Source organism: Onychostoma macrolepis, chromosome 15 (genome assembly GCF_012432095.1).
Source record: "Onychostoma macrolepis isolate SWU-2019 chromosome 15, ASM1243209v1, whole genome shotgun sequence".
NCBI classification, from domain to species: domain Eukaryota; kingdom Metazoa; phylum Chordata; class Actinopteri; order Cypriniformes; family Cyprinidae; genus Onychostoma; species Onychostoma macrolepis.
The window spans coordinates 4,794,084-4,815,258 of NC_081169.1; the positions used below are offsets into that span (position 1 = coordinate 4,794,084).

Here is a 21,175-nt window from a genome sequence, read left to right on the forward strand (position 1 = left end):
AGTAACCGTAAGAGGAATTTGTTCAATTATTTTGTATTTTTGAGAACATCTAAATTACGGGTACAGCCTAAAGGCATACTATTTGTCCAAAATGTGGTGGCCAAACTGACCTACATTGTGTTAGGGTATATATATATATATATATTTTTTTTTTTTTAAGTTCATGCATTCACTGGGATTTAAAATCAATAACCTCGGCTTCCCTATTAAAGTCTGTAAATTATCTAGTCTTGCCTGCACACTCTTCTCACAACCAAAATAGCAAGTGGATTCGGCTCCAACTTATTGTGCACCTTATAATGTCTGATAATAAAGGACAAATAAGAATGTCTAGACTAGCATTTAGAGGAGGAAATCTTGGTTGACCTCCTTTTGGTAAATTCAGCTAAATACAGGCTGGATAAGGTTGATAAGGTGTCATAGTTCTTTATCTTCAATAAACAATAAGCCTTCATTGTGCTCCCTTTTTACACTACTCTGTTTCTTGTTATCACACTCCCTTTTGTCAAATCATTGTTTGGTTAATTATTGGGAGCCATTCCTTGTCAATTCTAGAATGACATTCTTAGTTTACTTCAAATAAAACAAATTATATTTGGAAATTATACTTTGATATTTTCTATTCAAAATTGCAGTGTGTTAAACACCTTGGAAGACCAGCTCCAAAATATATTGCTTTTACAAGGGGGAAAGAAAAAACAAAAGGGAAAGAAAAAACAAAAACAAAAAAAAAAACATGGTGAGATATGTTGTATAAATACGAAATGTGTTGCTTGCTTGTGAGTTTTGCCTTTTTCTAAGAACATTTATGCATTTGACGCTTTTGTTGACTTTATCCTAAACAACACTTCTTTGAACATTTTCAGTAGTTCATCAGTTCATGCATTTTCTGGGATATGAGTTTGGTGTTCCTAGCAGCAAGTTCTACAGTTTGAGCTACACAAGAGGAAAAAAAAAGATTTTTTTTTTTTTTTTTTTTTTTTTTTTTTTTTGAAAGACTACAAAGGCATTTGTGGTAGATGAGAAATTCATTGTACATAATATAAACTTTTAATAATTTGTACATAATGTTTGGGTATTTAAAACAAATTGAATGAACTGAATGTGTACCAGGGTGTTAAAATGTCCTTAGTGCAAGCCAAATTATTATTATTATTAATATTATTATTATTATTATTAATATTATTATTATTATTATAAAGAGTCATTTGGCATAAAGAATTAAAATGAAAGAAAAACTAAATTAATATGATCTTTGATCACCATTATTTATAACACTTAACCAGGCTCAGTCATGGGGGGGGGGGGGGAACCTCTGGCCAGATGAACCATCATGTTGTGGTTTAATTCCAGGCTGCAAAAAGTCAGACTGTAGACTGGACTGGCAACACTCAGAACATCCATCCAGTTCCTTCCACATGAAGAATGAATACATCACATGGTGAAAGTGTTGAAGCTGACCACAGGGTCTGTGCAAAGGATCCGTCTGGTTCTCGGGGTCTTTGCTGAGGATCTGTGCCGATGGCTGTCGACAAGGTATCCGCAGGAGATCTGGCCAGAGGAGAACTGGCCCCCCAACTGAGCCTGGTTTCTCCCAAGGTTTTTTTTTTTTTTTTCTCCATTTCTGTCACCGATGGAGTTTTGGATCCTTGCCACTTTCACCTTTGGACTGCTTAGTTGGGACACTTAATTTCTGGCAATACTGTCGATTTAATTGCATATACTATTTGAACTGAACTGAGATGGACGATGACATCACTGAACCAATACTGAACTGACTTTAATGGGAAAAATTTGCGTTTACTATTGCCCTTTCGCATTATCGACACTATTTTCCTGTTTAATACTGTAAAGCTGCTTTACAGTATTAAAGATTGTGTAAAATTTGTGTAAAATTTGGCACAATCTGTATTGTATAAAGCACTATATAAATAAATGTGACTTGATTTGAGTCAATAGGGCTTATCTAGTTGCCATGGTCTCCGTTGATATTTAGTGGTGTTGTGGTCGACATTATTGGTTTATAGCCTTGATAAGCATTACAAAGTAAACTAAGAATTTATCTATGAACCTGTCTCTAGATATATAATTCAGTCAACTCATATGAGTTATCTCATGTTGAGCTCCATACAAACAAGGAACTTTAGTTTTATTGGACTACATTATTTTAATAAATAATCAACATATTGGGAAACACCCCCTTCACTATATATACACCTTTCAGATGCTAAACTGTTCTTCAGATAACGCAAGCATAAAGTTTGGAGACATCAGTTTCTTTTCATTACATATTACTATTCAAGGTAAGTGAAAGTGCTGTATTGAACATGTTAGGCTTATTGCACATACCAAATAATTCCTCCTAATTATTTCATTTAACAAAGCAAATTGAGATTAATATAAATAAATAAAAAATAAAGGAGAGTAATCTCAGTTTAGAATTTCTTAATTCATTTTCAGAGAAACAATGTATAGTCAGGATGAAGAAAGGTACAGTATTCAGTTATGTTTTGAGTGTGTGTTGGTAAATTATGCATGAAAATTATGCAGCTTTGAAATTACCAAGATAAAAATGTCATCTTTTTTTATGTTATTTCTACCACAGAGTACTGTAGTGGTGACATTTGTTGGTTAGAAAAATCCAAACTTCAGATAATTCTCTGATAATCTAAAACATAATGTAATTATCTCAATCTAAAAATGTCTCTGTTTCTCTGTTTGATGTTTTAATTATAAAGCTCATTTTCAGAGTCACAAACTCATGGAGCATTCCACAGTCATTTCGCTGAGTCTGTTCAGCCATTGATTGAGTTGATTGACTCTCTGAGGGTGATCAGCATTGATAAGGATATAGATCTACCATCCATTGCAGTGGTGGGAGATCAGAGTTCTGGAAAGAGCTCTGTTTTGGAGGCACTCTCTGGGGTGGCTTTACCTCGAGGAAGTGGTAAGACTCTGAAGTTCCTTTTATTTTACCACTTTGTGACTAAATCACAATTAAAAAAAAAAAAAAAAAGTATTTATTGCAGTTGTGCAACATTCTGCAATGTTAAAAACATATTTAGTTTCAATCTTCATATTGTAACCGTTACCCCTCTCTTTTAAAGAAAGAGCCTCTACAAAACCACCAACCACTCACATGTACCTTAAATAATATTGAATTAAGATAGAAGCTTTAAGGAAATTGCACAAAATCCAAATAATCACACAAATGGGATTTACAAAACTATCACTGAAAAGTAAAAATTGGCATGAACAATGGCAAATAATAATAAAATAAAAAAATCAGCAGGCTCAAAAACTTGTATGAATGGACACAGTTGGCATCAAAGTAAACAACATAGCAAAAGGTGTGAATTATGGGTGAAAGAGAAACCTGTGCATTCTCCAGTGAGAAATACAAATTTCTTTTGGTTAATGTCTATTGTACTTATCGTTAGGGATGGCTGACGCGAAGCTGATGTTTCGACACGGTGTCGAGATCCAGAAGCGCAGATGTTTCGAAACACTGCTCCGAAGCGTGATTCGAAACACCCATGTCATGTGACTAAGGCGATTCAAGCATCGGGGCGTGTCACAAGTTTTTCGAGACTTGGCATACCTGCCGAATCTGCGTTTGATTGACAGGGTCGGGAACAAATCAAACAATCGCACATCTTTCTCAACCTAACTCCCATAAAAGTATAAAAGCGAAGATAATGCATCTTCACTTCGTGGGTTTTTGTGAGAGGAGAAAGATTTTGAAATAGTGATATTTATAGTGTAATCTTGTTAATTATATTTAGGCTAGATGAAAAGTTATTATTAAGATATTGATAGATAGGCTATAGACATTGACAGATAATTAGGATAAATATAGCCTACTGATACATTCATATAGGCATACATATACATTCATATAAGTTAGATAGTGACAAGCACAGCAAGTTAGAGATAGTTTATCATAGGCTAATATACATAGATTAGTTCATATTAGCCGCTTTTCCACTATCGGGCCGAGCGGTTCTCTTTGCTTAACCGTTCCGTTCCGTGCCGATCCGGCCCAGTCAGCACGGATACGTTTCGTTTTCCACTGCGGGGCTAATAGCGGATCTCTTTGGAATGCAATTCAAATGCGTCAGTCGTTGCCTTGGTAACACAAGTGTTTACATATGATATGAGATGTAAATAACCACCGTGTTATGGAGGATGATCAGAAATTTATTTTGATTTTATTACTAATTTGTGTTTACATTGCTCAAAATAGCACGCTTAGCAAGCTACGGAGAAACTAGCAGCCAGGCAACAGACAAGTGACAGATCCTGAGTGGAGATGGCACGCACACGCACTCTCCCAGCACGGCTCAGCATGGTTGTCTAACCGTGCCAAGAATTCCGGGCCGAGAACGGTTTGTAATCGTGCCACGCCGTACCAGGCTCACATGGAAAAACAACTGGAACCGTACCTGACCGTTCTTAGAACCGTTCGGCCCGATAGTGGAAAAGCAGCTAATAAGGCCTTTTCACACTGCAGGAACCTTTTCATAGTACCTGAACTAATTGTGGAACTCCCCACTTTTTGGCGTGTTCACACCGCAGGAACTAGGAACTGTTTTAGTTCCCAGAACTCTGTTTGGAGGAACTAAATTAGCTCCTACTTCAGAGTAGGGTCTAAAAGAGTTCCATAGGAACTATCGTGACATAAGTGTACGCTGATTGGCTAAAAGCGTACGAAAATGTCCTCACCCGCCATGATTTAAAATGCTGTGTAAACACATACTGTGTAAACATCAACTTATATTTCGCAAGAATGGAGAACAGCGATAGATGGATGGACACTGAAGTGCAGGCACTTTTGAACATTTTGAACTCCTTTCCGATCTTTCAATCGCTTGATGTATAAGTTACGTCGACATTCCATGTCCATTATTGTGAACCCCGCAAGACACAAAAACACAGCTCCGATCACAGCGTCCTCCATCCTCCTGTTGTTAACGTTGTTCTTCTTTGTTTTCGTTGTTGAACATCACACAAATGACGCCGCTGTCGACCAGCTTACGCCACTTCTTAGTACCCACTGTCGGTGCGAATGCAACCCTTTAAATGGTACTGGGAAATAGTTCAAGAAAATCGTCCCAGTACTTTAGTACTGTACTTTTAGTTCTGAAACTAAAGCGGTACGAAAGGGGCTATAGATTACAAAATAATGGAAGCTCCACGCAAGAGATGCCGTCTATCTGTGGTGTGGAAGCATTTCCATTTGGAAACACAAAATAAAGTGAGATGTATGTATTGTGATAGGCAGCTAGCCTACTGTAATAATACAACATCCATGATGCACCATTTGAGGAGCACTCATCCTGCCCTTTTGGGGGGTGCAGAGGATGGTAACATTGTCCCTGTACCTAGGCCTGCCACTGACACTACTGGGCCATCTAAGCAGGGCATACATTGTATGAAATCTAATTCAGATCACAAAGTGTTGAGACACTGTTTAGAAAATCCAAATTTTCTAAACACTAATCACTCCCCCAAATCACTTAGTGAATCAGCTAACACAACATATGTTATAATTTGTCAATTCGCCTAACTGTCTGCTTCTCTATCGAAGCTGTTTCAGAGCAATATTTGAAAATGACCAATAGGTGTCACCGTAGAGACGGGTGTCGAATTGCTTTGAAGCCTCGACACATTTGCTTCGACTGTTTCAGTGTTTCACGAAGCCTCGCTCTGCCCACCACTACTTATCGTTGATGAAAATGGACTCTTCAGCATTGAAGGTAGCATGAGAAGGCCATGTTTCCTCCTAACCAAACAATACCTCTCCCTCTACTATTACACCCGTGTTTAAGTAAGAGAAGGAGAGCAGCTTAGAGCCCCTCGAGGACTGTATTAGAACTGCAACCTACTATAAATCCATAGTAACAGAACTATGGGCTGTTACAATATACCAAAATATATTGTAACATATTTGAGGGGCATGGAAACACATTTCCAATATACATTTCCAGTCTACATTTAGGATAGAGTTTTCATTATAACGAATAAAATGATTTAACAAAACCTTTTCTGTCATGACAGCTCTCGGATAGCATGGTAATGTACACGATTATTTGTATGATTATTGTTAATGTATTTGGTCTTCGCAGAATAGATCTGCTACGCTGCTGCTGCTGTAGCAGAGCAAGTACCAAGACTTGCTACTGCCAAAACAAATTACTACTGCTGCACATATAACATACATGGGAAAAGAAAAAAAAAAAAAGAAAAAAAATCACAAGAAATAGAATGGACAATACAAGCCAAAAACAAGACAAAACGCCCCACGACAAGCAGATCTATCGCCACTGTACTGCTGCTGCTCTGAAGAGCCATGTGAACCGCATGTATTACTATCTACATGTGCATCTCAATAAATTAGAATGTCGTGAAAAAGTTCATTTTTTCTTGTAGCTTATTTCAAAATGTGAAACTTTCATATATTTTAGATTCATTACATGTAAAGTAAAACATTTCAAAAGTTTTTTTTTGTTTTAATTTTGATGATTAGAGCTTACAGCTCATGAAAGTCAAAGTCATCAGTATCTCAAAATATTAGAATATTTACATTTGAGTTTCAATAAATGACCATCCATACAGTATAAATTCTGGGTATCTCTTGTTCTTTGAAACCACAATAATGGAGTAAGGTGTCAAAGACCAGTGCTGAAACAAGGGGGTTTCATTACCCTTTAAGCCGGTCGGCATGGTAGCCTATGTACACATAGCCATAGGCCACTAGTGTTAAGCCGGTCAGCGTGGTAGCCCAGGCACACATAAAGGTGCATCTCAATAAATTAGAATGTCGTGGAAAAGTTAATTTATTTCAGTAATTCAACTCAAATTGTGAAACTCGTGTATTAGGCACATATATAGTTCATCTTCGTGATGATGCCATATACAGTTTTGGGCGTTTCATTTTTAATTTTATGAAAGCTTCAAGTGCAGTTAATTATTTGTATGTACATACAGACGACGGCGGTGTTGAAGCTCTTTTGTTTGCCGTCAAACGGTTGACCGCTGCCGTGTGTATCCTGTCGCAAAATGCGACAAAAAGTCCTAAACGACTGTAATAATGTGATTAAGGTGTGTACATGTCTGTGATGTGGTTCAGGGGTGAAAGGAAGAAGACAGGGTTGGCGTGACTGGGACTCGTAATTTAATTCAATGCTCTTGCACAAACACAAAAAGGAGAGGCGCTCACTGCGCTTCCAAGCGTTCAACAAATAACTCAGAATACAAGGTCAGCGTATCGTTTCTTGCTTCGGCACGAGCCTCTCTGTCCACCTCGAGTTCCCAGTCGATCTCTCTCCCAGCCTCCCGTTCTGGTGGCTTTTTATCCGGTCCCTCCATGCCAATTACTGAAATGAGACACAGGTGTTATCATTTGCATTTGAACCACTTATGCACCGCTCGTCTCCTTTCTCTCTCTCCCGCTGCAGACCTCGCTGAACCAATGTCTATACTGCACTTTACTGACTTTAGCTGGATTAAGGTAATAAAGAAATCGCTGTTTACATGGTAGACTCTTAATCAGAGTATTGTCTTAATCGTGTTAAAATCGGAGCATTGATGTCCATGTAAACGTACGTATTGTCTAGCTCAGTTTAGTTTAAATAGTATCTGTGCAACCAAATCGACGATAATCGCTAGAAATTAAGTGTCTCCAACTGAGCAAGCCAGAGGCGACAGCGGCAAGGAACCAAAACTCCCTCTGTGACAGAATGGAGAAAAAAACCTTGGGAGAAACCAGGCTCAGTCGGGGGCCACTTCTCCTCTGGCCAGACGAAACCCGCAGTTCAATTCCAACCGCAGCCATGTCAGATTGTGTAAAGGGCTTATCTGATTTCCGTGGTCTTGTCCCGATGGAGCACTTTAATTTATAATTTAATGTATGTTATATTTGTGTTTTATTCATTATTTGAAGTTTTTCATTTATATGATTTATTCATTTGCTATAATTGTGATGTATAGTTTAATGCATTATTGTTTCTCTGTGTATTTTTATAATATATATTTGTTTGTTTATTATAATGTAAATTTATGTCTCAGGGGCTCTCCGCTGACGATCAGGGCTGCAGACATCATCTCTTGGTGCTGATCCACCATCTGATCGGATATGGACTGAGAAACAGACTAGGAAAGAAACAGACAAATATTAGCGTAGATGCCATTCTACTTACGATGTAACGAGTACATCGTGTTATGGGGAGTGTTCCCGGTTCCGGTTGATCTAATTAATGCAGCCTAACAATCCTTTAACGGATTTGAATAATAGAAGCGTATTAGTGTGTTATGTTTACGCCAGGATAAAGAGATGTGTCTTTAATCTAGATTTAAACTGCCAGAGTGTGTCTGCCTCCCGAACAGTGTTAGGTAGATTGTTCCAGAGTTTGGGCGCTAAATAGGAAAAGGATCTGCCGCCCGCAGTCGATTTTGATATTCTAGGTATAGGCCAGAATTTTGAGAATGCAGCGGACGTGGAGGACTATAATGTGATAAGAGCTCGCTCACGTACTGAGGAGCTAAGCCATTCAGGGCTTTATAAATAATTAACAAGATTTTAAAATCTATCCCATGTTTGATAGGGAGCCAGTGCAGTGTTGACAGAACCGGGCTAATATGGTCATACTTCCTGGTTCTAGTAAGGACTCTAGCTGCTGCATTTTGGACCAACTGTAGTTTGTTGACCAAGCGTGCAGAACAACCACCCAATAAAGTATTACAATAGTCTAACCTTGAGGTCATAAACGCATGAATTAGTATTTCTGCATTTGACGTTGAGAGCATAGGTCGCAATTTAGAAATGTTTTTGAGATGGAAAAACACAGTTTTACAGATGCTAGAAACGTGGCTGTCAAAGGAAAGATTGCTATCAAATAGCACACCTAGGTTCCTAACTGAAGAAAAATAATTGACAGAGCTGCTGTCAAGTGTTAGATAGTGTTCTAGGTTATTACATGTGGGGTTTTTAGGTCCGATAATTAACACCTCTGTTTTTTCAGAATTTAGCAGTAAGAAATTACTCGTCATCCAGTTTTTTATACCGACTATGCATTTCGTTAGTTTCTCAATTTGGTGTGTTTCACCGGGCCGCGAAGAAATATAGAGCTGAGTATCATCAGCATAACAGTGAAAGCTAACACCATGTCTCCTGATAATATCTCCCAAGGGTAACATGTAAAGCGTGAAAAGTAACGGCCCTAGTACTGAGCCTTGAGGTACTCCATACTGCACTTGTGATTGATATGATACCTCTTCATTCACTGCTACGAACTGATGGCGGTCAGATAAGTACGATTTGAACCATGCTAAGGCACTTCCACTAATGCCAACAAAGTTTTCTAGTCTATTCAAAAGAATGTTGTGGTCGATTGTGTCGAATGCAGCGCTAAGATCCAGTAGAACTAATAAAGAGATACAACCACGATCAGATGATAGAAGCAGGTCATTTGTAACTCTAATGAGAGCAGTCTCAGTACTATGATATGGTCTAAATCCTGACTGGAATTCCTCACAGATACCATTTTTCTCTAAGAAGGAATATAATTGTGAGGATACTACCTTTTCTAGTATCTTTGACAGAAAAGGGAGATTTGAGATCGGTCTGTAATTAACTAGATCTTTGGGGTCAAGTTGTGGTTTTTTAATGAGAGGCTTAATAACAGCCAATTTGAAGGTTTTGGGGACATATCCTAATGACAATGACGAATTAATTATAGACAAAAGAGGATCTATGACTTCTGGAAGCAGCTCTTTTAGTAGTTTAGATGGAATAGGGTCTAACATACATGTTGTTGGTTTAGACGAACACTGGCAGAGAGAAACCCTAAATTGGAAACAGATGAAGTCTTAGAGTGGCCTAAAATCAGAATTTCACTTTTGCTTTCGTTTAATTGTAGAAAAATAATTAGCCATTCAAAATTATTAGCCATGATTGTTTTCACTTCGGAGTGAAAACAATCATGACCGCCATATTGAAGGATCGTTCCAAACCAAAGTGCTCAAAATTGGCCACTTCAAAGGGCCCTCCGGGATGAAGGATTTCGACATGTACAACTGATGGTCTCTTCGGACCCCCATGAGCCTTTGCGCTGATTCTTTCTATGATGACGGCGCCTCCGTGTGGGCACAGGAGGATGACGCAGAAGGGCACTTCAAGAAACAGTTGTTTGGTCCCCTACACCCTTCAACCCTTCGAAGATCTCACTCCAGAGGGTAAACCCTTTGAAGGGATTAGGGCATAGGGATGAGCCCTTCCGAATGGAACGGAGGGATAGGCTTAACAATAGTGGCCTATGACTATGTGAGCCTTGGCTACTATGCCAACCAGCTTAACTCTAAGCAGATGCACACTATGTGTAATTTGCTTAATACTTCCCTCCTGCATACGATGCAAACTGCTAACATGACACTTAGTGTAAACTGTTTATGGTTACTCATTTTGAATTCACTTAGGCAGACCACGCAATATACAGCGATTTGGATTAAAAGAGCATTCACTTATCTTAGATGTTGATTTCAGCTGTTTCTGAAGCACGTTGCAACTGCAATGGCAAACACTAGTCATATATTTGAATGTTGAGCAGCAAGTTTATTGGCTACCGATACAGGAGAGAACCAATCAGCTGTGCCATGTAATAATGATGTCATTATATCAGATTGAGTTAGATCTATCGGATTGCGCCATCTAGAGGAAACTCTAGATGGCGCAATCCGATAGATCTAACTCAATCTGCCAGTACTTTGTATTTTTCATAAAATCATTTTTTGGATACAATTTCTTTAATTAAATATTGCTATTGTGAGGGATTTGACATGGAGGTGAGGTAGAATTGCAGGAGGTTTATTATATCTCAGCAAACAAATCCAATACATTAGACGGAGATGTAGACGATGAGGCAGGCAGGGTAAATAGAGAAAAGTAATCAGTTCAACCAGGCAACCAGAGCAAAAACAGTAATCTAAAAGGCAGTAATCCAATAAGGCAAGCACAATGGTCATAACAAGAAGACAATAAACAGGCAATTAAAAAATTGCCTGTTTAAGGCAGTGAAAGGCAGCGAAAGACTGGCAATAATACGCAAAGTAACAGTGGAAATGCATGGCTATGGCGCTGTCCCAAATCACACCCTAAATCCTCACGGTCCTCCTCAGAGTTCACACTTTCATGACATAATGCCGCTTTGACTGTCGGGTAGATAAAAATAGGTAAAATAGTTTACTCATCCTGTTTGTTTTCCCCACTTTTAAAAGTATTTAGATTATTACACTATAGTACATTTAATTAATTTGATGGGGTCTGTGTTCTTGTGGTGTTCTAGTAAAATATTAATCTACAGGTGCGTCTCAATAAATTAGAATGTCGTGGAAAAGTGAATTTATTTCAGTAATTCAACTCAAATTGTAAAACTCGTGTATTAAATAAATTCAATGCACACAGACTGAAGTAGTTTAAGTCTTTGGTTCTTTTAATTGTGATGATTTTGGCTCACATTTAACAAAAACCCACCAATTCACTATCTCAACAAATTAGAATATGGTGACATGCCAATCAGCTAATCAACTCAAAACACCTGCAAAGGTTTCCTGAACCTTCAAAATGTTCTCTCAGTTTGGTTCACTAGGCTACACAATCATGGGGAAGACTGCTGATCTGACAGTTGTCCAGAAGACAATCATTGACACCCTTCACAAGGAGGGTAAGTCACAAACATTCATTGCCAAAGAAGCTGGCTGTTCACAGAGTGCTGTATCCAAGCATGTTAACAGAAGTTGAAAAAGTGTGGAAGAAAAAGATGCACAACCAATCGAGAAAACCTCAGCCTTATGAGGATTGTCAAGCAAAATCGATTCAAGAATTTGGGTGAACTTCACAAGGAATGGACTGAGGCTGGAGTCAAGGCATCAAGAGCCACCACACACAGACGTGTCAAGGAATTTGGCTACAGTTGTCGCATTCCTCTTGTTAAGCCACTCCTGAACCACAGACAACATCAGAGGCGTCTTACCTGGGCTTAGGAGAAGAAGAACTGGACTGTTGCCCAGTGGTCCAAAGTCCTCTTTTCAGATGAGAGCAAGTTTTGTATTTCATTTGGAAACCAAGGTCCTAGAGTCTGGAGAAAGAGTGGAGAAGCTCATAGTCCAAGTTAAATTCCACAGTCTGTGATGATTTGGGGTGCAATGTCATCTGCTGGTGTTGGTCCATTGTGTTTTTTAAAAACCAAAGTCACTACACCCGTTTACCAAGAAATTATGGAGCACTTCATGCTTCCTTCTGCTGACCAGTTTTTTAAAGATGCTGATTTCATTTTCCAGCAGGATTTGGCACCTGCCCACACTGCTAAAAGCACCAAAAGTTGGTTAAATGACCATGGTGTATCACCTCCATGCCACGCCGAATTGAGGCAGTAATTAAAGCAAAAGGAGCCCCTACCAAGTATTGAGTACATATACAGTAAATGAACATACTTTCCAGAAGGCCAACAATTCACTAAAAATGTTTTTTTTTTTATTGGTCTTATGAAGTATTATAATTTGTTGAGATAGTGAATTGGTGGGTTTTTGTTAAATGTGAGCCAAAATCATCACAATTAAAAGAACCAAAGACTTAAACTACTTCAGTCTGTGTGCATTGAATTTATTTAATACGAGTTTCACAATTTGAGTTGAATTACTGAAATAAATTAACTTTTCCACGACATTCTAATTTATTGACATGCATCTGTATGTGCAAGTTGTGTGTGAAATGGCGCATTTGTACAGATAAAAACTTTTATGTGCTTTTATGTTTTTAAGGTATTGTCACTCGATGTCCTCTTGAGCTGAAATTATGCGGAAACTCAAAAAGAACCATGGTCAGGAACCATTTCTTACCATGGTCACAAAGAGACCTTTTATGACCCCTTAATGGTGGATAACCTTGTTATAAAAGGTCAGTATGAAAAAAAGAAGATATATGTATAAAATATATATATATATATATATATATATATATATATATATATGTATGAGGTGGAATTTGTATGATGTATTTTGTACAAAACTTATTTATATATATATATATGTGTATATATGTGTGTGTGTGTATATGTATATGTATATATAAAAATATGACAATCACGTAGGTCCACTCCAACCCCACTCCTAAACCTAACCGTTAGTTGGACATAAGCAGATCATACAAAACCCTACAAAAAGGGAACTCATGCAAACTCATTCAAATTAAAGGGATAGTTAGATGAATTCTGTCATCATTTACGCACCTCAAGTAGTTCCAAACCTGTAGAAATTTCTTTGTTCTGCTGAACACAAAGGACGATATTTTGAAGAAAGTAGAAAGTTTGTAACCAGGCTGTTTTGGGGCACCATTGACTTCCATAGTAGGAAAGAAAAATTCTATGGAAGTCAATGGTGCCCCAGAACTGCTCTGTTTCCATATTCTTCAGAATATCTTCCTTTGTGTTCAGCAGAACAAAGACATTCATACAGGTTTGTAACTACTGAGGGTGAGTAAATGATGACAGAATTTTCATTTTGGGTGAACTATCCTTTAACCAACACCAACCACTTGTATCCGACAAGGTTGTGCAAAATTCAAGATTTGATTCCCTGGTAACACTTTATTTCGATAGTCCACTTTAGACATTCTACTAACAGTAAGTAACTTTGCAACTACATGTCAACAAGCAGTCATTAGAGTATTAGTAGACTCTCTGCTTAATATCTTCTAACACTTTATTTTGATGGGCCCACAACATACACCATACTGACTATGAGAAACTTTGCAAGTATATGTCAATTTATCCTACTAACCCTAAACCTACCCTACTGAGAGTTAGTAGACATGTAGTTGTAAATTAATGAGAATTAGTTGGCATCTAGCTGACATGTAGTTACAAAGTTACTTATAGTTAGTAGAACGTCTAAAGTGGACTATCGAAATAAAGTGTAACCGATTCCCTTTCTATTAATGAATATGAATTAAATTAGCTATGCTCAATAGGCTTGGTGTATTGGGATTTGAATTGGAATAGATTTATTCCCTATTCATTTGTGAACGTCACACAGCCCTGGAGTCCAGAGGTGGATTTTACAAGGTTTGAATTTACCAACACCAAAACTATACTCCTGTGTATGTCTGTTGAAAAATTTGTATGTAAATTAAACAGCACAAAATGAGCTCGCTGGAAATACGGTTGGAATCAGTGATGAACACATTACTTTGGAAATTTCATCTCCTGATGTCTGTGACCTCACTCTGATCGATCTACCTGGTATAACCCGTGTACCTGTGCAAGATCAACCTGATGATATTGGAGATCAGGTGAGTCTATGTATTGTTTCCTCAAAGCAACTGCTGTAAAAACCAAGTTTGTGTATATGGTGCCTTCACTGCGTGATACATAGCTATTACACTATTATCTGTTAAACTGCAGCTTAAAAATAAAAATAAATTTTAAAAAAACATATTTTTGACATATTGCCTCTTTGACAGATAACATTCAATTTCAAATCTATAACATTCCACGATGAACACTTGTTTTTCATGTTTTAGGTAGTCAATATTTAGCTGACAGTGACTGTGCGATTTAAAGTCAGCATGAACTCAGAATTGAGTATATTTATTTAGTGTCTACATTCATTCCACTTAAAATGGCCATTATTTCCCCTGCACATCATTTTACATTTCATGGATAATATAGAAGTGTAATGGGTTCAGTGGTTTTTCATATTGATCTAAAGATTCTCTCCTTTGTAATCAGAAAACATGTTTTTTTTTTTTAGATCAAAAACTTGATACTGAAATATATTTCCAAAAGTGAAACCATCATTTTAGTTGTTGTGCCCTGCAATGTTGACATAACAACAACAGAAGCACTTAGAATGGCACAACATGCAGACCCCGAGGGATACAGAACTCTTGGTTTGCAAACTTATTGTATTTCTATGATATATTTTTTGTCACTTTATGATTCTTGCTATTCTTTTGCTAAAACTTTTTTTTTTTTTTTTTAATGCTTGGGTTAGCAATTCTCACAAAACCAGATCTCATTGACAAAGGAGCAGAGACTGATGTTTTGAAAATTGTCCAGGGCAAAGTCATTCCTCTCAGCAAGGGCTACATTATTGTGCGATGTCGCGGTCAGAGTGACATCAATAACAAAATCTCTCTTGATAAAGCCATAAATATGGAAATGGAATTCTTTAAAAACCACCGATATTTCAGGTAATTAATTAATGACTTAAAATACCTTAACTGAAAACTGATGAATGTTTTGTTTTAAACAACTTAAAAAAAAAAAAAATGTTTTTTTTTACAGCTCTCTACTGAATGATGATAAAGCATCTACTCAGTGCCTGGCAAGGAAATTAACCCAAGAACTGGTTGATCATATCAAGGCAAGCACTAAATGATGACAGGGATTATTTTAGCCCTTATATTGATTTTTTTATTTGATTAATTTTTTTATTTGATTGATTGATTGATTGATTGATTGATTGACTGATTGATTGATTTATTGATTGATTGACTGACTGATTGAAGTGAAGTGCCACTCTGTTGTTACTCAGTGTAGTGTGGGATGTATTATTTATGATGCAATTAGCCAGCTGATTTAACCAAATATATTTTCTTATTGACACAGAAATCGCTACCACACGTAATTGAGCAGATTAACACTCGAATGCTTCATGTGAGAGAAGAGCTTAAAATGTATGATCAGGGTCCACCTCTGGAAGAAGAAAAGATGGGACCTTTTCTCAGTAAGGTAAGAGCTCTGAGGATAAAACACATTAACTCTATATGTCTATCTATCTATCCTTGACATTTTATTTATTTGTTTTTATTTAATATTGATAGATTGACTGATTGATTGAGATTGTTTTCCTATATAGATACTAATAGAGTTCAGCGATCAAATCGATGAACTGAGTAGAACAGGACATTCAAAAGACAGAAACATTCATGCACTCCTACGTCCTGTGTTCAAGAAATGGGACAGCCACCTGAGAGACACTAAAGAATCATGTGAGTCAAGATATGTTAAAACTATTGGTTCCTTTTTAGGACTGTGCCAGGATCCCTAAAACTGACTTTCTCTTATCTTTATTACACATTTAGTCGATGCAAAAGTGAAGGAAATAGTAGACACGTATAATGAGATGCATCGTGGCAGAGAATTGCTAACGTTCAGTGAGTTCAGTGAATTTGAATATGTCATCCAAGACCATGTGGCAGCTCTTCAAGGGCCAGCTATGCAAACACTGAAATATGTACAAGGTACAGTGTGTATTTTCTAAATGTACAGTTAAACATTTTTGGCAATAAAGATATCTTCTTTACTTGTCATTTTAATCATTTATTTATTTATTTTCTCTAGAGATTGTTCAAAATAAGTTCAAGGAAGTATGCAATTTATGTTTTGTTCAGTACCCGTCACTGAAATGCAATGTCACTGTAAGTAAAACATTTACAGTATTGTTATTATTATTATTATTGTTATTATTTATTTGATATATTATATTGTACTCCTCAGAAAAAGATTGATGAGATTCAATCAAAACAAGAGGCCAAAGTGGAGAAAAGAATCAAGGAGTTTATTGATATGGAGCATCTGATTTTCACCCAAGACAAGGTATTGCAAAAGAAACTTGATGAATCTGACATCCATCAGATGACTGGTCTAGAACGTTATGAGAACATCCGTGAAGATGACATGGTTTTAAATTCCAAAGGCTGTGCATTGTTGGATACGAGAAATCTAGTACCAGAAAAACTGTCTCTTTATTATGAGGTGGGTGACAACTCATGTTATGAAATGTCTTAATTTATTGACAGTGAATTCATAACCATTCATTTATACACTTTACAAATGTTAATTTGCATACATAATTATTCTTACAAGACTGTTATGTACACACTGTAATATCTAAAGGGGATTTAACTATAAGTAATTCATACGTGCATTTCCTAAAACACTGACTGTTTATTTAAGGATCCCAACCAGCCCTATTCAGCAACACTGACACAACCAACAAGTGTAACCTTTAAATAAATGTTGTTGTTGGCATCAGTTCAAGAACCTTTAACATCCATGAAACCTTTTCATTTTATAATAGTCCTTTGTAGTGGAAAAAAAAAAAAAAAGTTATTTAAAATGTTCTTCACACTGAGAAAATAACTAAAAGGTTCTTTGGGAAAATCTAAAAATTATTCTCATATGGCACTGATGCAAAAACTACTTATTGGTGTTACCTGACACTTTTATGTTTAGGAGTACAATAGGTGAAGATCAACCAGGCCACATGATGGTAGTGTACTGCCACTAGAGGTTCACCAAAGGGGCAACCAACCTCAAAAGGTGGCTCAGATAACTTTGTTTTTTAAGTGAATGTTATTTTAATTAATGTCCTGTGTCCTTATAGATTGTCTATCAACGCCTAACAGACTATGTGCCCATGCTACTTATCCTCCTCATGCTAAAGGATGCAGCTAAGACATTGCGACATCAAATGCTGGAAATGAGGAACAGGGCAGATGTGGTCGAACTGCTAAAAGAAGACTCGGTCCAAGGGCGCAGGAGAGCTGATCTAAAGCAGCGTCTGGAATGTCTCACACAAGCTCAAGAACTGATAAACAACAGACGCTGAGACATCTTTATAAACATCAGGGCTGCAGAAATTGGCCACTGGATATACTTCAATTAATCTTACTTCAGTTTAGAAATTCTAACAATCAGATCATTATAGCAGACAAAGCATAATACATGTTTCGAATCACCCTTAGAGTTGCTGAATGGGAACTGTCGGCTAAAGTTATCACATTGTACTTAAATTACCAAACTGACATAAAATCCATCATTCCTGTAATATCTATCAAATGCATTATCAAAAAGTGTTGTGAATAAAGATATAAAAGCATGGGAAGTATGAGATTCTCTATCAGTTCTGAGAGCATGATAAGAAATGATAAGAAAATAAACTCAAAATACAAAGTGACAATGTACTTATTGTGTTCATATTGTATTGCAAAACACTTTTGCTGCTATTGAGGTGGGATACGGGTAAGGTTAGGGACAGGTTTTGTGGTACGGGTAGGTTTAAGGGTGGGTTAAGGTGTAAGGGATGGGTCAACAGTGTAATTATAAATGTAATTACAGAAATTAATTACAGATGTAACTACATATAGATATTTTTAAAAATATAAGTACAATGTAAAAACATGTAGGTACACAATAAGTGTATTGTAACAAATTATTAATTTAAATGTAAGTACATTGTAGTTAAGGCCACCTAATATAAAGTGGGACCAAAGTTTTTAATTATAATAGTCAGTGTATGAATCTCAACAATGGTGACAATCAAAAGCTTCATGCTGCAATGCATGCTGGCTACCTAAGCTGTGTCCCAAAGCTAAGTGTACACACTTCGGAGTGTACTGACTTCGAAGGCCACGCCTCCGAAGTGCACGAAGGACCCTCCAAAGTGCATGAGATGCTACGCCTTCGCAGGATTTCCTATTTGCGCCACCAGGTGTTCCCGATTGCGGCTCCTGTCGCGTAGCAACAGATGAGAGCGAGATGAGAGCTGCCATCCTGACAGGTCGTTTAAAAAAAAGTTATGGAACCAGCATTGCACATATTTGTTTTTATATTTTATATTTTACTGGAGGAGATGGTGGGAATGTTTCACCCCCGGCGGCGCCGGGTGATGTACCTCAGGCTTAGCCAAGACCGTGGCCGGGTAAATTTTATTGTTTTGCTGCGTCCTTGCTGGATTACAACTTTTAATGCAGGCATTGCGTTTGAACCGACTTGAATAATGTAATGATACATATGAAAAAATACAAAATCATGCACACGCAAATGCTGACTGATATGTTACCAATGTGCGATTTTATAATGGTTTATTGTCTTGACCATGGTGAACATATTTTGAAAGGTTTGCAACCCTGATTTTAGGCAATTAAGTAAACATAAAAATAAAACTGAATAAATAAAAAATAAATTATGCATTATTCAGCGGCAGCTGAACAGTGCCCTGTATGGCAGTAACAATTTCTTCACATGCATCCTTTGATATAGTTCGTAAAAATTTGTCAATTTTCTGTCAAGAAATGTTATTTTCATTTTCAAAATAATCAGTGGTCGACTGTAAGGAAATACATTCGTTAGGTATTCTCGTACAAATGTAAAGTAATACATTTTTGTTTTGTTTTTCCTCACAGGACAGTAACACTACAAAAATGTAGTCTTTTACAACATGATGCATTGTTGTGGATTAAACTACCCAACAGTTTATGAAGTAGGCAACTTTAAATTTAACAACCTTTAACATATTCTTAAGTCAAATGCAACATACACAGTATGCATCAGTAATATTAATGCCAAACCATCCTTTGACAAATTATTTTTTTTCAGAACAATACTGTATACCTTTACTTTTACTCTCAATACCTTAAGTATATTAGAGTATGCAAAATAATAATTTTACTTCAAGGATAGTTCACCCAAAAATGAAAATTCTGTAATCATTTACTCACCCTCAAGTTGTTCCAGGTTCTTTAACTAAGGATTTAAATATGACTAGTATTTTCCCCTAATGTAGTTCACTAAAGTACCTCAATATTTGTGTACATTACTGACACTATCCTCCAATTTGATACTGTTAAGTGCTTTGACACAATCTGTATTGTAAAAGCGCTATATAAATAAAGGTGACTTGACTTGACTTGACTATTTTACCAATTACTTTGTCATAGCTCTGAACAATGTTTATTTTCCTTCTTTCTCTAAATCAGACCTGACCCTGTACTGCAGGATAAAGCTGAATGTGCCAACGCTGGACAGGATTTTAATGGTTTGGGCTTTTAATAAAAAAAATAAAAAATAAAAATCAATCGGTTCACTCCAAGCAGAATCATATTTTAATGTTTCTGTTCCTGCGTTCTTCTATTATTACCGTTCCGAAACCGGATCGAGTTATTTTTTTATATATTTTTTTTTAATTGTCTTTGCCTATAATACACATTTCTATTTCTTTACACAAAAAGAAAAAGAAAAAAAAAAGAAGAAAAAAACAGGAAGAGATGGTGTCTTAACCCGCTGTGCTTTCACAGCCAGCATCATCTTTTCTAGATTTGCCTAAATGTAGGCTACTAAACAAAATAAAAAAATCTATTAATGCTTTAAAGACATTAAAGTATTTTTTTTTTAAATATATATTTAAAAACGTTTGCTGCATTGTTAAAAAAAAAAAAAAAAAACGCTACTTGTATAAAATTGCATTTTGAGAAAACAAAAAAAACATATAGTCGCGTCGCATTTTACTATTACATTCAGAAATTATGTAGGCCAAAATGGCAGTAAATCAAAATGTTTACAAACATTATAAACACAGTTATTAGATTCTCTCCACAACAAATCCTCTAAAATTAAGGATATAGCCTATACTATAAAAACGTCAATCCAAAAACAAATTAAAGGTGAAACTGATGCCTACCCTGCTGGAAAAACCAGCATAGACCAGCGTAATTCCCATGCTGGTATATGCTGGTTTGGTGCTGGTTTAGCTGGTCAACCAGCATGGTCTTGCTGGTGATGCTGGTCTACCAGCATGGTCTTGCTGGTGATGCTGGTCTACCAGCATGGTCTTGCTGGTGATGCTGGTCTACCAGCATGGTCTTGCTGGTGATGCTGGTCTACCAGCATGGTCTTGCTGGCGATGCTGGTCAACCAGCATGGTCTTGCTGGTGATGCTGGTCAACCAGCCTGGTCTTGCTGGTGATGCTGGTCTACCAGCCTGGTCTTGCTGGTGATGCTGGTCTACTGGTCTTGCTGGTGATGCTGGTCTACCAGCCTGTTCTTGCAGGTGATGCTGGTCTACCAGCCTGTTCTTGCAGGTGATGCTGGTCTACCAGCCTGGTCTTGCTGGTGATGCTGGTCACCAGCATCTCAGCATCGGAATCAGGCCGAATGCGGCTGAGTGTCGGCTCACTTGGCAGCGGCTTGCCAGAATTGAGCCAGGTCCGGCCTGGCACAGTAATGGTTGCCAGATTTGGCTAGGTTTTGGATCTGTGGATCTGGCCCGATTCTGGTTGAGAAACGGCACATTTAGCCACATTCAGCCCGACTGTGGGCCAGAAGTCTCAGTCCTA

The 21,175-nt window shown here is 37.2% G+C and overlaps 1 pseudogene; it reads left to right on the plus strand.

Annotated features, from left to right (window-relative positions):
• The first annotated feature begins 1,438 nt into the window (after window positions 1-1,438).
• On the plus strand, window positions 1,439-17,824 carry LOC131520850 (interferon-induced GTP-binding protein Mx1-like; annotated as a pseudogene).
• The last annotated feature ends 3,351 nt before the right edge of the window (window positions 17,825-21,175 follow it).